Genomic DNA, 18,148 nt, shown 5'->3' with positions numbered 1-18,148 from the left:
GTGCCAGTGTGGGAAAACCTAAACTGCAGTTGATGAGTTACTGGAGACACAGTGGGGACAAGTCAGTGTAAAAAGCTCCAGGGGTTACCCTGTCACGGGGAGCCCCTCCCCCACTTTTATGCATTTTCCCCACAAGAGCTCAACCAGATTCTCATAGTGAGTATACGAGAAAAATCCCCTTGTACTTCTGGCAAGGGGAGGGGAAAAGTAACCATTTTGAAGTACCAGAGAACATCGTTCTTTTTAACAAAGTTGGTCTTCCAGAGAACCTGATGTACCAGAGCCTAAACTCTTATTCAGAGCCTAACATACCTGGGAGAATGGAAATACCCAACTCCAGCTCATTCCAGCTACCTGCCCCACACAATGGTGGGGGACTGGGAGCACGTGTGAAGTCCAGTCCAGGGGCACAGACTCATTAAATGACTGTGACGCAATCATAGGACTAAAGAATGATTCCTCACGCATCCCCCTCCCCCATCTTAACACCACATTACTGAAGGCCTGTTTACTGCAGTTCCTTTTACTCTGTGCATTATATCTGGCTATTAAGAAAAAATTGCAAGGCACAATAAAAGGCAAAAAGTACAGTTTGAAGAGAGAGAGCAAGCATCAGAACCAGAGTCAGAAATGGCAGACATGTAGGAACTATCAGACCGAAAATCTTAAAATATTAACATACTAAGGGCTCCACAGTTAAATTAGATAACATGCAAGAGCGGAGGGACAATGTAAAGAGATGGGAATTCTGAGAATAAAATGCTGGAGAGCAAAAGCACTAACAGAAATGAAGAATACCTTTGGGCTCATTAGTAGACTGGACACAGCTGAGGAAAGAGTCTCTGAGCTTGAGGATGTCATAATAGAAACTCCCAAAACTGAAAAGCAAAGAAAAGACTGGAAAGAAATGAACAGAATATCCAAGAACTGTGGGACAACTACAAAAATTATACATAAAATGGGAATACTAGAAGAAGAAAAAGGACGAGACGATTTGAAGCAATGACTGAAAACATCCCGAAATTAATGTCAGACACCAAATCACAGATCAAGAAAGTTCAGAACATCAAGAAGGATAAATGCCAAATACATTACACCTAGACTTATGATACTTAAACTGTAGAAAACTGAAGAGAAATAATCTAGAAAAAAGCCAAAAGGGGGAGGGAACACCTTATTTATAGAGGCACAAGATAAGAACTACATCAAATCTCTCCTCAAAACCATGCGAGTAAGAAGAGGGTGGAGTGAAATACTTAAAGCATTAAGAGAGAGAGAGAGAAAAAAAAACAACCTAGACTCCTGTACTCTTGAAAATTATCATCCAAAAGTGAAGGAATAACGTAAGACTCCAGGACAAACATCAAGCGAATTTGTTGCCAGTACACCTGCCTTTCAATAATGTTAAAAAGTTCTTCAGAGAAGGAAAATGATATGGGTCAGAGATTTGGATCTACATAAAGAAAGCAAGGGAATTGGGGAAGGATTAAGTGACGATTAATGAAAAAGCTTTCTTTTTCTTATTCCTAATTGATCTAACAGATAACAGGTTGTTCAAAATAATCAACAGTGTATTTATATGCTGTGTATGTTTATATATACTTATGTATACTTAACATATAAGCAAAATGAATGACAGCAGTGATACAAGAGAGGGAAGGGAGGAAATTGGAATATTTTGTTTTAAGGTACTCACACTACCTATGAATCAATGCAGTATTATTTGAAAATAGTGGTAAATGTAATTGCAGATTCTAGGACTGCCCCTAAAAAAAAACTATAACTGAAATATTAAGAAAGGAGAAAAAGAAATCATATAAAATGTTTAATTCAAGCCACAAAAGGCAGAGAAGGAACAAAAAAGAACAAGGGCCACAAAAGACAGTAACAAATGTGGTAGATACTATACTGATCCTACTATATCCATGATCTTACATGTCAGTAATCTAAATACACCAATTTAAAGGCAGAGAGGGTCAAAAAACAAGACCAAACTGTATGTTATCCACAATAAATCTACTTTAAATAGACATAGATTAATAGTAAAGGGATGGATGAGTAGTATTCTATTGTATATATGTATACCACATTTTCTTTATCCATTTATCTGTTGATGGACAGTTAGGTTGCTTCCATATTATGCCTATTGTAAATGATGCTTCTGTGAACATTGGGGTGCAAGTGTCTTTTCAAATTAGTGTTTTCATTTTCTTCAGATATATATCCAGGAGTGAAATTGCTGGGTCATATGGTGGTTATATTTTTAGTTTTTTTGAGAAGCCTCCATACTGTTTTCCACAGTGGCTGTACCAATTTATATTCCCACCAATAGCACACAAAGTTTCTCTTTTCTCCACATCCTCGCCAACATTTGTTTTTTGTGGTCTTTTTGATGATAGCCATTCTGACAGGTGTGAGGTGATATCTCATTGTGGTTTTGATTTGCATTTCTCTGATTAGCGATGTTGAGCATCTTTTCATGTGCCTGTTGGCCATCTATATGTTGTGTTTGGAAAAATGTCTCTTCAGGACTTCAGCTGATTTTTTAAAATTGAATTGTTTGTTTTTTTGATGTTGAGTTATACGAGCTGCTTATATATTTTGGATATTAACCCATTATCAGTCACATCATTTGCAGATATTTTCTCCCATTCAGGAGATTGTCTTTTCATTTTGTCTACAGTTTCCCTTGCTGTGCAAAAGCTTTGAAGTTTAACTAGGTCCAATTTATTTGTTTTTGCTTTTGTTTTCTTGCCTTACGAGACACAGCCAAAAACAAAAACAAAAAACTTTTACAATTTATGTGAAACAGTGTTCTTCTTATGTTTTCTTCTAGGGGCTTTATGGCTTCCAGTCTTACGTTTAGGAAGACTTACTCTGAATCCATTTCGAGTTTATTTTTGTATATGGTGTGAGAAAATGTTCTATTTTCATTCATCTACATGTATCTGGCTAGTTTTCCCAGCACCAATAATTGAAGAGACTGTCTTTTCTCCATTGTATATTGTTGTCTCCTTTGGCGTAGATTAATTGACGTTGACAGCATGGGTTTATTTCTGGGCTCTCTACTCTGTTGTGTTGAACTATGTGTTTGTTTTTATGCCAGTACCATACTCTTTTTTTTTTTTTTACTACTGTAACTTTGTAATATAGTTTGAAATGAGGGAGTGTGATACCTCCAGCTTTGTTCTTGTTTCTCAAGATTGTTTTGGCTCTTCAGGGTCTTTAGTGTTTTCATACAAGTTTTAAAATTATTTGTTCTATTTCTGTGAAGAATGCCACTGGTGTTTTGATAGGGATTTCATTGAATCTGTAGACTTCCTTGGGTAGTATAGTCATTTTAACAGTATTAATTCTTCCAATCCATGAATATGGTATATCTTTCCATCTGTTTGTATTGTCTTCAGTTTCTTTCAATAGTGTCTTACAGTTTTCCAAGCACAGGTCTTTTACCTCCTTAGGTAGGTTTATTCCTAGGTATTTTTATTCTTTTTAATGTGATAGTAAGTGGGATTGTTTTCTTAATTTCTTTATAATAGTTCATTATAATGTATGGAAATGTAACAGATTTCTGTATATTAACTTTGTATCCTGTGACTTTACTGAATTCATTCATTAGCTCTAGTAGTTTTTCAGTGGCGTCTTTAAAATTTTCTATGTATAGTATCATGCCATTTGCAAACATTGATGGTTTTACTTCTTTTCCAATTTGGATGCCTTTTATTTTTTGTTTGATTGCTGTGGCTAGGACTTCCGATACTCTATTGAATAAAAGTGGTGAGAGTGGGCATCCTAGTTTGTGATCTTAGAGGAAATGTGTTCAACTTTTCATTGTTGAGTATAATGTTAGCTGTGGGTTTATCATGTATGGCCTATATTATGTTGAGGTATGTTACCTCTTTACCCACTTTCTGTAGAGTTTTTACTATAAATGGATATTGAATTGTGTCAAAAGCTTTTTCTGCATCTATTGAGATGATCATATGGTTTTTATTCTTCAATTTGTTAACATGGTATATCCCATTGATTGATTTTTGTGGATATTGAACTACCCTTGCATCCCTGGGGTATATCCCACTTGATCATGATGTATGACCCTTTTAATGAGTTGTTGGGTTATGTTTTCTAATATTTTCTTGGGGGTTTTTTTCATCTATGTTCATCAGTGATATCAGCTTGTAATTTTCTTTTTTTGTGATACCTTTGTCTGATTTTGGTATCAGGGTGATGGTGGCTTCATAGGATGGGTTCAGAAGTGTTCCTTCCTTTGCAATTTTTTGGAAGAGTTGCAGAAGGAAAGGTGTTAACTCTTCTCTAAATGTTGAGTAAAATTCAATTGTGAATCCATCTGGTCCTCAACTTTTGTTTGTTGGGAAGTTTTTTTGTTTTTTTCGTTTTTAAATTACTGATTCAATTTTATTACTGGTAATTGGTCTGTTCATATTTTCTATTTCTTCCTGGTTCAGTCTTGGGAGACTGTACATTTCTAGGAATTTGTCCATGTCTTCTAGGCTGTCCATTTTATGGACATATAGTTGTTTGTAGTAATCTCTTATGATCCTTTGTTTCTGTGTTATCAGTTGTAACTTCTTTTTTGTTCCTGATTTTACTGATTTGGACCTTCTCTCTCTTTTTTTCTTGATGAATCTGGCTAAAGGTTTATCCATTTTGTTTATCTTTTTAAAAACCCAGCTCTTAGTTTCTCTATTTTCTTTTCTTTTTTTGTTTCTATTTCATTTATTTCTACCCTGATCTTTGATTTCTTTTATTCTAACTTTGGGTTAGTGGAAGATACGGTGTGTACACACACTCACACACGCGCAAATACAATGGAATACTGCTCAGCCATAAAAAAGAATGAAATTTTGGCATTTGCGACAACATGGATGGACTTGGAGGCTATTATGCTAAATGAATTAAGTCAGACAGAGAAGGACAAATATTTTATAACATTACTTATATGTGGAATTAAAAAAAAATCAAACTAGTGAATATAACAAAAAAGAAATAGACACAGACATACAGAGAACAAACTAGTGGTTACCAGTGGGGAGAGGTAAGAGGGCAGGGACAGGATACAGGGGTAGAGGATTAAAAGGTAGAAACTACTCTGTACAAAATACCTGAGCTACAAGGGTACATTGTACAGTGCAGGGAGTATAGCCAATATGTTATAATAACTATAAATGGAGTATAACCTTTAAAAATTGTGAATCACTATATTGTTACATCTGACACGTAGGTAATATCGTAAATCAACTATAACAAAAAAAAATGTAAAAAAGAAAAGTAAACAGGTGAAGAAAGACTTACCATGCTAACACTCATGGATAGCAGAGGTAGTCATTAATTTCAGAGTAGACTTCAGAGAAAGTAAAGTTACCAAGGATAAAGAAGGATTTATTTAAAGATATAGGATTCAATTCTCCAAGAAGATATAAAAATCCTTAATATTATGTGCCTAACAACAGAGCATCAAAATGCATGGGGTAAGCCTGATAGAACTGCAAGCAGAAATGGATAAATCCACTATTATTGTTGGAGACGTCTACACCCCTCTATTAAAAATGGACAGTTTCAGCAGGCAGAAAATCAGTAAGGACATAATTGAACTCAACACCATCAATCAATTGGATACAATAGACATCTGTCTACTATTTCATCCAACAATACTGGAATATATATTCCTTCCAAGTTGACATGAGTGTTAGTCAAGATTACATTCTGGGCCATAAAACACACCTTAATAAATTTCAAACAATAAAAATCATACAATGTCTGCTCTCAGACCAAAATGGAATTAAAATAGAAATCAGTAACAGGAAAATAAATGGAAAATCCTCAAACTCTTAGAGATTAAATGATACATTTCTAAACACATGCATCAAAAAATAAATATCAAGAGGAATTTAAAAAATATTTTGAACTAAACACAAATGAAAACACAACTCTTCAAAATTTTGAAATGTAGCGAAGTCAGTACTTGAAGAGAAATACATAGCATTGAGTGTATATATTAAAAAAAAGAAATTTAATCAATAGTCATTTTAACATTTCATATTAGGAAGTTAGAGCAAATTCCAAAGTAAGCAGAAGAAAAATAATAAAAATTAGAGCCAAATCAATGAAATGGAAAACAAAATCAGTAGATAAAACTATAAGCTGGTTCATAAAATCAATAAACCACATAAGAAGAAAAGACACAAATTACTAATACCAAAAATGGAATAGGAGACATCTTTACAGAACCAGTAGACATTTAAAGATAATAACGGAATATTATTAACAATTCTGTGCCCTCAAGTTCGACAACCTAGATGAAATGAACCAATTCCTTGAAAGACACAATCAGTGAACTCTCACAAGAGTAGACAATCTGAATAGGCCTACATCTATTAAAGAAATTGAATCAATAGTTAATAATTTTCCAAAGTAACACCAAGCCCATATGGGTTCACTTGGAAATTCTAACTATTAAGGAAGAAATGATAATAATGCTGGACAATTTCTTATAGAAGATAGAAACAGAGGGAGGATTTCCAAACTCATTCGGATGCTAGCCAAACCAAAACCAGTCAAAGACGTTATAAGAAAACTACATACCAATATTTCATGAACATAAGTGCAAAAATTCTTAAACAGGATCAAACAGTGTATGTAAGGAATTAATAGACTACACCAAAGTGGGATTTATCCCAGGTATTCAAGGCTGGTTGAACTCTACAAAATAAATTATTAGAATACATTACATCAACAGGATGAAGGAGAATAATCAAGTAATTATTTCAATAGATGCCGAAAAAGTATTTGATGAAATCCAGCACCCATTCATGATTAAAAACTCTCAGCAAACTAGGAATAGAGGGGAACTTCTTCAACTTGATAAAGATTATCTACAAAAAACCTACAGCTAACAGCATACTTAATGATGAAAAACTAGAAGTTTTCCCACTAGGATCAGGAGAAAGAAAAGGATGTTCTCCTCACCCTTTCTTTTTAACATCATACTGGTATTCCTCGTCAATAAAATAAGAAAAAGAAACACTGATTCATGAAGACGTAATAAAACTGTCTTTGCAGATGACATAATTGTCTATTTAGAAAATCTGGAGGAATGGACAAAATACCTCCTGGAATTAAGTCATTATAGAAAGTTTGCAGGATTCAGAGTTAATGTACAACTGTCCTTTGTGTTCCACCTGTTCGTTGCTGGTATATAGGAATTTAAAATTAAAAACATAATTTATGTTAGTGCCCCCAAATGAAATAGTTGTAAATCAAACAAAATATGTGTAAGGTCTATATAAGGAAAGCTCTAGAACTGTGACCAAAAAAACCAAACCAAACCAAAAGAAAACAAAACAAAAACCCAAAAAACAAAACAAAAAAACTGAAGTAGAGAGAGATTCTATTCATGGATAGGGAGACTCAGTATTATCAAGATGTCAGTTCTTCCCAATTTGATCTACATACTCAAAGCAATCCCAATAAAAAACGCAGCAATTTTTTTTATAGATGTTGATAAACTTATTTTAAAGTTTGTATGGAGAGACAAAATACCCAGGACGGCCCATAAAATTCTGAGGAACAGAGTTGGAAGACAGACACTACTTGACTTAAAGACTTGCTGTAAAGTTGTAGTAATCAAGTAATCAGAATAGAGAGCCCAGAAATGGACCCATGTAAGTATAGTTAACTGATCTTTGACAAAGGCAGTACATTGGAGCAAAGATAGTCTTTTCAGTAAATGATGTTAGAATAACTGGACATTGACATGCAAAAAAAATGAATCTAGACACAGACCATATACCTTTCACAGAAATTAACTCAAAATAGATCATAGGGCTTCCCTGGTGGCTCAGTGGTTGAGAATCTGCCTGCCAATGCAGAGGACACGGGTTCGAGCCCTGGTCTGGGAAGATCCCACATGCCGCGGAGCAACTGGGCCCGTGAGCCACAATTACTGAGCCTGCACATCTGGAGCCTGTGCTCCACAACAAGAGAGGCCGCGATAGTGAGAGGCCTGCGCACCGCGATGAAGAGTGTCCCCCACTTGCCATAACTAGAGAAAGCCCTCGCACAGAAACAAAGAACCAACACAGCCATAAATAAATAAATTAAAAAAAAAATAGATCATAGACCTAAATGATAAACACAAAACTATAAAACTCCTAGAAGATAACATAGGAGAAAACCTAAATGATCTTGAGTACTGTGATAACTTTTTAGATACAATACAAGGGCATGATCTATGAAAGAAATAATTGATGAGCTGGACTTCATTAAAATTAAAAACTTCTCTATGAAAAACACTTTGAAGAGAATGAGAAGACAAGCCACAAATTGAGAGTGTGTATTTGCAAAAGACATGTGACAAAGGGCTCTTACTCAAAATATACAAGGAACTCTTAAAACTCTAAAAAAAACCCCAAACTATTCAGTTAATAAAAGGGTAAAAGACACCTCATCAAAAAAGATAGACAGATTGGGAATAAGCATATGAAAAGATGTTCTACATCATATGTCATTATGAAAATGCAAATTAAAACGAGATACCACTACACATCTATTAGAATGGCCCAAATCCAGACACTGACAATATCTAGTGTTGGTGATGATGTGGGGTAACAGGAACTCTCATTCATTGCTGGTAATAATGCAGAATGGTACATCCACTTAGGAAGACATTTTGACAGTTTCTTACAAAACTAAACATATTCTCAGCATATGATCCAGCAGTTGTACTTCTTTGTCTTTACTAAAATGAGTTGAAAACTTATATCCATACAAAAACCTACCCTTGAATATTTATACCAGTTTTTCTCATAGTTGCCAAAACTTGGAAGCAGCCAAGATGTTCCTCAGTAGGTGTGTACACACATACACTGTGGTACATCCAGATAATGAAATATTATCTAGTGCTAAAAAGTAATTCAAGACATGAAAGACATGGAGGCACTTTAAATGTATATTACCAAGGGAAAGAGGCCAATATGAGCAGGCCACATACTGTATGATTCCAGGTATATGACTTCTGGAGAAGGCAAAGCAATGGAGACAGGAAAAAGTTCATTGGTTGCCCAGGATTGGGAGAAGGGAGGAGGATGAACAGGAGGAGGACAAAGAATTTTAGTGCAGTGAAGATATTCTATATGTTACCATTGTGGTGGATACATACCATTATACGTTTGTGACAACGCGTAAAATGTAAAAAACTAAGAGTGAACCCTAATGTAAACTGTTGACTTCAGGTAGTATTGGCGTGTCTGTGTAGGTTCATTGATTTTAACCAATGTACCGCTCTGGTGTAGGATTTTGTTAGTGAGGGAGACTGTCCGTACGTGGGGATGGGGGTAAATGGGAAATAGCTGTACTTTCTGCTCAGTTTTGCTTTGAACCTGAAACTCTAAAAAACAAAGTCTGTTAAGAAACTTAGAATGAAAGAGTACATAGGAATTAAAATTCTATTGAGACTTCCAATGTTTCTAAAAGTCCATATTCTGCCTTCAAACATGATATATAGCTTTTCTGGGAGTATGGTTTTATATTGACAACCACTGCCTTCAGAATTAGGAGGAAACTGTTCCATTGTTTTTCTGATTGGCTGCTAAGTAGTCTTGTCCAATTTGGATTCCTACTTCTTTATAAGAGACTTTTTGTTGTTAATTGGATTTGGTATATTTTCATCTCTTAGCGTCTATATTCCATAAGATTTTTTAAATTTGGGAACTCTTGTTCTTTATTACTGCAATTAAAAAAATTATTTGGTTGTTTGCTTCTCCTAGCCTTTTCTGCTCTTCTGATTTTTTTAAAAGTAGTTAATTAATTAATTAATTAATTTTTGTCTGCGTTGGGTCTTTGTTGCTGCGTGCGGGCATTCTCTGGCTGTGGCGAGTGGGGGCTACTATTCGATGCAGTGTGTGGGCTTCTCATTGCTGTGGCTTCTCTTGTTGCAGAGCATGGGCTCTAGGCACGCGGGCTTCAGTAGTTGTGGCATGTGGGCTTGGTAGTTGTGGTGCACAGGCTCAGTAGTTATGGCTCACAGGCTTAGTTGCTCCATGGCATGTGGGGTCTTTCCCAGACCAGGGATCGAACCCATGTCTCCTGCATTGGCAGGCGGTTTCTTTTTTTTCTTTTCTTTTTTTTTTTGGCTCGCGGGCTCTAGAGCACAAGCTGAGTAGTTGTGGCACAACTACTCCACGGCATGTGGGATCTTCCCAGACCAGGGCTTGAACCCGTGTCCCCTGCTTTGGCAGGTGGATTCTTTTGTTTTGTTTTTTGTTTTTTTAAATTTTTAAATTTAATTTTATTTATTTTTTTATACAGCAGGTTCTTATTAGTCAACAATTTTATACACATCATGTATACATGTCAATCCCAATCACCCAAATCATCACATCACCATCCCCACCCCCGCCACGGCTTTCCCCCCTTGGTGTCCATGCATTTGTTCTCTACATCTGTCTCTCAACTTCTGCCCTGCAAACTGGTTCATCTGTACCATTTTTCTAGGTTCCACATACATGCGTTAATATACGGTATTTGTTTTTCTCTTTCTGACTTACTTCACTCTGTATGACAGTCTCTAGATCCATCCACGTCTCAACAAATGACCCAATTTCGTTCCTTTTTATGGCTGAGTAATATTCCATTTTATATATGTACCACATCTTCTTTATCCATTCGTCTGTCGATGGGCATTTTGGTTGCTTCCATGACCTGGCTATTGTAAATAGTGCTGCAATGAACATTGGGGTGCATGTGTCTTTTTGAATTATGGTTTTCTCTGGGTATACACCCAGTAGTGGGATTGCTGGATCATATGGTAATTCTATTTTTAGTTTTTTAAGGAACCTCCATACTGTTCTCCATAGTGGCTGTATCAATTTACATTCCCACCAACAGTTCAAGAGGGTTCCCTTTTCTCCACACCCTCTCCAGTGTTTGTTGTTTGTAGATTTTCTGATGATACCCATTCTAACTGGTGTGAGGTGATACCTCATTGTAGTTTTGATTTGCATTTCTCTAATAGTGATGTTGAGCATCTTTTCATGTGCTTCTTGGCCATCTGTATGTCTTCTTTGGAGAAATGTCTATTTAGGTCTTCTGCCCATTTTTGGATTGAGTTGTTTGTTTCTTTAATATTGAGCTGCATGAGCTGTTTATATATTTTGGAGATTAATCCTTTGTCCGTTGATTCATTTGCAAATATTCTCTCCCATTCTGAGGGTTGTCTTTTCGTCTTGTTTATGGTTTCCTTTGCTGTGCAAAAGCTTTGAAGTTTCATTAGGTCCCATTTGTTTATTTTTGTTTTTATTTCCATTACTCTAGGAAGTGGATCAAAAAAGATCTTGCTGTGATTTATGTCAAAGAGTGTTCTTCCTGTGTTTTCCTCTAAGAGTTTTATAGTGTCTGGTCTTACATTTAGGTCTCAAATCCATTTTGAGTTTATTTGTGTGTATGGTGTTAGGGAGTGTTCTAATTTCATTCTTTTACATGTAGCTGTCCAATTTTCCCAGCACCACTTATTGAAGAGACTGTCTTTTCTCCATTGTGTATCCTTGCCTCCTTTGTCATAGATAACTATAGGTGCGTGGGTTTATCTCTGGGCTTTCTATCTTGTTCCATTGATCTATGTTTCCGTTTTTGTGACAGTACCATATTGTCTTGATTACTGTAGCTTTGTAGTATAGTCTGAAGTCAGGGAGTCTGATTCCTCCAGCTCCGTTTTTTTCCCTCAAGACTGCTTTGGCTATTCGGGGTCTTTTGTGTCTCCATACAAATTTTAAGATTTTTTTGTTCTAGTTCTGTAAAAAAATGCCATTGGTATTTGATAGGGATTGCACTGAATCTGTAGATTGCTTTGGGTAGTAGAGTCATTTTCACAATATTGATTCTTCCAATCCAAGAATATGGTATATCTCTCCATCTGTTGGTATCATCTTTAATTTCTTTCATCAGTGTCTTATAGTTTTCTGCATACAGGTCTTTTGTCTCCCTAGGTAGGTTTATTCCTAGGTATTTTATTGTTTTTGTTGCAGTGGTATATGGGAGTGTTCCCTTAATTTCTCTTTCAGATTTTTCATCATTAGTGTATAGGAATGCAAGAGATTTCTGTGCATTAATTTTGTATCCTGCAAGTTTACCAAATTCATTGATTAGCTTTAGTGGTTTTCTGGGGCATCTTTAGGATTCTCTGTGTATAGTATCATGTCATCTGCAAACAGTGACAGTTTTACTTCTTCTTTTCCAATTTGTATTCCTTTTATTTCTTTTTCTTCTCTGATTGCCATGGCTAGGACTTCCAAAACTATGTTAAATAATAGTGGTGAGAGTGGACATCCTTGTCTTGTTCCTGATCTTAGAGGAAATGCTTTCAGTTTTTCACCATTGAGAATGCTGTTTGCTGTGGGTTTGTCGTATATGGCCTTTATTATGTTGAGGTAGGTTCCCTCTATGCCCACTTTCTGGAGAGTTTTTATCATAAATGGGTGTTGAATTTTGTCAAAAGCTTTTTCTGCATCTATTGGGATGATCATATGGTTTTTATCCTTCAATTTGTTAATATGGTGTATCACATTGTTTGATTTCCGTATATTGAAGAATCCTTTCATCCCTGGGATAAATCCCACTTGATCATGGTGTATGATCCTTTTAATGTGTCGTTGGATTCTGTTTGCTAGTATTTTGTTGAGGATTTTTGCATCTATGTTCATCAGTTATATTGGTCTTTAACTTTCTTTTTTGTAGTATCTTTGTCTGGTTTTGGTATCAGGGTGATGGTGGCCTCATAGAATGAGTTTGGGAGTGTTCCTTCCTCTGCAATTTTTTGGAAGAGTTTGAGAAGAATGGGTGTCAGCTGTTCCCTAAATGTTTGATAGAATTCACCTGTGAAGCCATCTGGTCCTGGACTTTTGTTTGTTGGAAGATTTTTAATCACAGTTTCAATTTCATTACTTGTGATTGGTCTGTTCATATTTTCTCTTTCTTCCTGGTTCAGTCTTGGAAGGTTATATCTTTCTAAGAATTTGTCCATTTCTTCCAGGTTGTCCATCTTATTGGCATAGAGTTGCTTGTAGTAGCCTCTTAGGATGTTTTGTATTTCTGCGGTGTCTGTTGTAACTTCTCCTTTTTCGTTTCTGATTTTATTGATTTGAGTCCTCTCCCTCTTTTTCTTGATGAGTCTGGCTAATGGCTTATCAATTTTGTTTATCTTCTCAAAGAACCAGCTTTTAGTTTTATTGATCTTTGCTATTGTTTTCTTTGTTTCTATTTCATTTATTTCCTCTCTGATCTTTATGATTTCTTTCCTTCTGCTAACTTTGGGGGTTTTTTGTTCTTCTTTCTCTAGTTCCTTTATGTGTAAGGTTAGATTGTTTATTTGAGATTTTTCTTGTTTCTTTAGGTAGGCTTGTATAGCTATAACCTTCCCTCTTAGAACTGCTTTTGCCCCATAGGTTTTGGGTTGTCGTGTTTTCATTGTCATTTATTCCTAGGTATTTTTTGATTTCCTCTTTGAATTTTTCAGTGATCTCTTGGTTATTTAGTAACGTATTGTTTAGCCTCCATGTGTTTGTGGTTTTTACATTTTTTTCCCTGTAATTCATTTCTAATCTCATAGCGTTGTGGTCAGAAAAGATGCTTGATATGATTTAAATTTTCTTAAATTTACTGAGGCTTGATTTGTGACCCAAGATGTGATCTATCCTGGAGAATGTTCCGTGCGTACTTGAGAAGAAAGTGTAATCTGCTGTTTTTGGATGGACTGTCCTTTAAATATCAATTAAATCTATCTGGTCTGTAGTGTCATTGAAAGCTTCTGTTTCCTTATTTATTTTCATTTTGGATGATCTGTCCATTGGTGTAAGTGAGGTGTTAAAGTCCCCCACTATTATTGTGTTACTGTCGATTTCCTCTTTTATAGCTGTTAGCAGTTGCCTTATGTATTGAGGTGCTCCTATGTTGGGTGCATATATATTTATAATTGTTATATCTTCTTCTTGGATTGATCCCTTGATCATTATGTAGTGTCCTTCCTTGTCTCTTGTAACATTCTTTATTTTAAAGTCTATTTTATCTGATATGAAAATTGCTACTCCAGCTTTCTTTTGATTTCCATTGGCATGGAATATCTTTTTCCATCCCCTCACTTTCAGTCTGTATGTGTCCCTAGGTCTGAAGTGCGTCTCTTGTAGGTAGCATATATATGGGTCTTGTTTTTGTATACATTCAGCAAGCCTGTGTCTTTTGGTTGGAGAATTTAATCCATTCACTTTTAAGGTAATTATTGATATGTATGTTCCTATGACCATTTTCTTAATTGTTTTGGGTTTGTTTTTGTAGGTCCTTTTCTTCTCTTGTGTTTCGCACTTAGAGAAATTCCTTTAGCATTTGTTGTAGAGCTGGTTTGGTGGTGCTGAATTCTCTTAGCTTTTGCTTGTCTGTAAAGCTTTTGATTTCTCCATCGAATCTGAATGAGATCCTTGCTGGGTAGAATAATCTTGGTTGTAGGTTCTTTCCTTTCATCACTTTAAATATGTCATGCCACTCATTTCTGGCTTGTGGAGTTTCTGCTGAGAAATCAGCTGTTAACCTTATGGGAGTTCCCTTGTATGTTATTTGTCATTTTTCCTTTGTTGCTTTCAATAATTTTTCTTTGTCTTTAATTTTTGCCACTTTGATTACTATGTGTCTTGGCGTGTTTCTCCTTGGGTTTATCCTGTATGGGACTCTCTGTGCTTCCTGGACTTGGGTGGCTATTTCCTTTCCCATGTTAGGGAAGTTTTCAACTATAATCTCTTGAAATATTTTCTCTGGTCCTTTCTCTCTCTCTTCTCCTTCTGCGACCCCTATAATGCGAATGTTGTTGTGTTTAATGTTGTCCCAGAAGTCTCTTGGGCTGTCTTCATTTCTTTTCATTCTTTTTTCTTTATTCTGTTCTGCAGCAGTGAATTCCACCATTCCGTCTTCCAGGTCACTTATCCATTCTTCTGCCTCAGTTATTCTGTTATTGATTCCTTCTAGTGTAGTTTTCATTTCAGTTATTGTATTGTTCATCTCTGTTTGTTTTTTAATTCTTCTAGGTCTTTGTTAAACATTTCTTGCATCTTCTCAATCTTTGCCTCCATTCTTATTCCAAGGTCCTGGATCATCTTCACTATAATTATTCTGAATTCTTTTTCTGGAAGGTTGCCTATCTCCACTTCATTTAGTTGTTTTTCTGGGGTTTTTTCTTGTTCCTTCATCTGGTACATAGCCCTCTGCCTTTTCATCTTGTCTATCTTAATGTGAATGTGGTTTTTGTTCCACACGCTGCAGGATTGTAGTTCTTCTTGCTTCTGCTGTCTGCCCTCTGGTGGATGAGGCTATCTAAGAGGGTTGTGTAAGTTTCCTCGGCAGGCGGTTTCTTAACCTTTGTGCCACCAGGGGAGTCCCTGATTTTTTTTTTTTTTTTAACATATTGGACTTTGTGGTTGAGTCATCTATTATCTTTTTCTGTTTTCCACCATTCTAAATATTATCCTCTTAAATATTATCCTTATTTTATGAGTATAGACACTATCATTCTGGTGTTATTAAGTCTTTATTAACTGTATAGTTTCTAGTTCCTACAAAATATTTTTTGCCTTTTTCACCTTATCTTTCATTTTAGTTTTACCTCGGGTTTCAGTTAAATCTGGATTTTTTGCTCATGTGTGTATGTTAGAGACTGGTTGGATTTGGTGGATTTTATAAGTGGGGCTGTTGTTCGTGAGGTTCACTGTAAGGTGACTGGGGTCGGCAGTGTATGTGGGGACCTCTGACAATAGTGTGCTAAGGGCTTCTGCCTGAGGAGGACATTGTTAACACTATTTTGGGCTCCAAGTTTAGGGAGGCAGAGGGTTCTCCACACCTATGTATTTGTGTGTTTTTCATGTGATCAGTGATAGCACTATGGCCCCCATGCTGGATAATGTCAATACTTTGTGTAGTTACACATTAATTAACTTACTTGATTAAAATCTACCATCTTGCTGGGTGCTTTATTTTTGTTCCTTTTCTTTTTTTATGCCTGCCTTTGTATTAATTTCTCATTTTATGATTCCCTCTTATCACTATTGACTTCTTACTATAAAGCGTTTGTTTAGTGATTACCTTGAGTTTAAAATCACAGTCACTTTGAAATACTATTACAGCTCTTCATGAGCACCCAGTAACAGGTTGCTGAAGAAGACTCTGCAGGTGGGTATAAACTCCTGTTGTGGCTGTGAGTCCCAGAGGTTCTACATTCTCCTAGTTTCCTCCACTCAGTATTTAACAGTTTGTTGGAATTTTTAGGTGATTTCTTCTTACCTGCCTGTATATCACTCTCTCCCTTTTTGGGGGAGGCATGCCTTTTCTTAGATTTAGGGCTACTTGGTAATCCTGTGACCTCAGCTCTGATGTTTTGAGAAAAAGTTCTGCTTTTGTAGTTTGTCTGCTTTTTTCTTTCATTCTGAAATGAGCATCATTTTTGTCAGCTCTCCATATCTAGGCAGAAGTAGAAATCGTCATCCATGTTCTTAAGAACCGCATTCAGAATTTATTTTGTCATTAAGCATGCTTTTTTTTTTTTCTGAGCTAACTGTAGAAGCAAGGTTTAATGCAAAAAAGTTACCAAAAACCCCGTAAATAGTTGTAATGTTAATCTATACAGTGAATAACAGCTTCAGACTATTTCTGCCAAGATGGCTCAGTATCTGTTTCTAGTATATATTTCCTAAGTACCTGATCCATCATTTTCCTTGTTTCCTGTTGGCTCTGTCGATTGGAATCCTGAAGACTTCATGCAATTTGTAAGCTGTTGCCATCTTGGCTGGTACATCACGTGAGTAGCAGGAGCACAGCATCAAGTAATTCTCATCCCTGAGATACAAAGGAAGTAGCTGTTCCTGTGGGTTCCTCTTAGTATGCACTTTGGGGCACTTTTAAGGCTGTCCATGAATGTGTTCAATATCTAGCATCTGGAAAGAGGCAGGAAAAGGGTTATTGCTGGTCATCTTTGGGATTTAACCGTGTGTTAGGAGAGAACTCTTTTTTTACTGTAGGTTGGTGTCACTTGCATACTACTAGATGAGCCTGTGCAGACGTTGAAAGTAGAATGCAGAGGTTTACCAAAACTTAATTTATTTGAATGTAACTACTGCTGATAATACTATATTAAAGATGAAAATGTTTAATAAATATCATGTTATGTAGTATATCAGTATAGAAAGTTTAAGCTGAGACTGTTCTGATTAATTTGGGACTCTGGGTATACTTGATGGTTATATTTTCTTGTACATTAACTTCATAAATCATTAAAATTTGGCATTTTGTGATCTCCAGTACAATAAAGATTGGCAAAGCATGCTAAATGTCATATTCATATTTGTTGCCTTCCTGCAGTGTGTCTTATATGGATATGCTCTTTGTAAATGCAAATCCAGCAGATGTCTGCAACGTCTGTATCTTTGTTTGGCACTTTTAGCCTGAAGAGTATCCCTATGCTTGAGTTTTATTCAGTCTTTGGAATGAGATCAGAGACCATTTCCTCTGATGGGCCTTCCCTGATACCCTCATATAGAATTAAGTACTTTATCTCCCGGTCTACTTATAAATATTCCTCTAATGCTCCATATCACATTCTGTTATAAAATATTTGTTATAGATCAACCTCCCCTTCTAGACTTGAGTTCCTTGAGGACACAAAACATGTTTCATTTGTCTTTATATTCTGGTCCTTAATACAAACCTTGGACTTGATAGGTACTTAGTGACTGTTATTCAGCTGAATTATATTGTGTTGGTCATTTTGATGGTTCTGCTTAAAATGCTAAAAAATGTTACTTATATTTTACTAAAATCTAATGGGCGTTTACATTTTTTCTCATAATGAAAGACTGAAATATTTCCATGTTCAGAATCAAAATATATCCTCTAAAAAGGATATATTGATATTTAAAATACCAATTAATAAGAAAGTGGTATCAATATGAGATAAGGGGTTTGGAGTTTTATGGATACCTATATTTGTTAAATCAAGTCTGATGCAGTAATCCTCAGTTGTACCTTGAGGCATTTCACAAATGTGTTTGGAAATGTAGTTTTTGAGCAAAGGAAATAAAGTATTTATCTGGCACCTGAAACT

General features: G+C 35.8%; 1 protein-coding gene across 2 annotated transcripts in view; it reads left to right on the top strand.

Annotated features, from left to right (window-relative positions):
* Positions 1-18,148, top strand: part of CRPPA (CDP-L-ribitol pyrophosphorylase A) — a 324,671-nt gene that overhangs the window by 98,323 nt on the left and 208,200 nt on the right. The window lies entirely within an intron of this gene.

This window comes from Balaenoptera acutorostrata, chromosome 7, assembly GCF_949987535.1.
Source record: "Balaenoptera acutorostrata chromosome 7, mBalAcu1.1, whole genome shotgun sequence".
Taxonomy (NCBI): domain Eukaryota; kingdom Metazoa; phylum Chordata; class Mammalia; order Artiodactyla; family Balaenopteridae; genus Balaenoptera; species Balaenoptera acutorostrata.
Note: the sequence above shows the minus strand (reverse complement) of the source record. Positions and strands in the feature narration are given on the sequence as shown.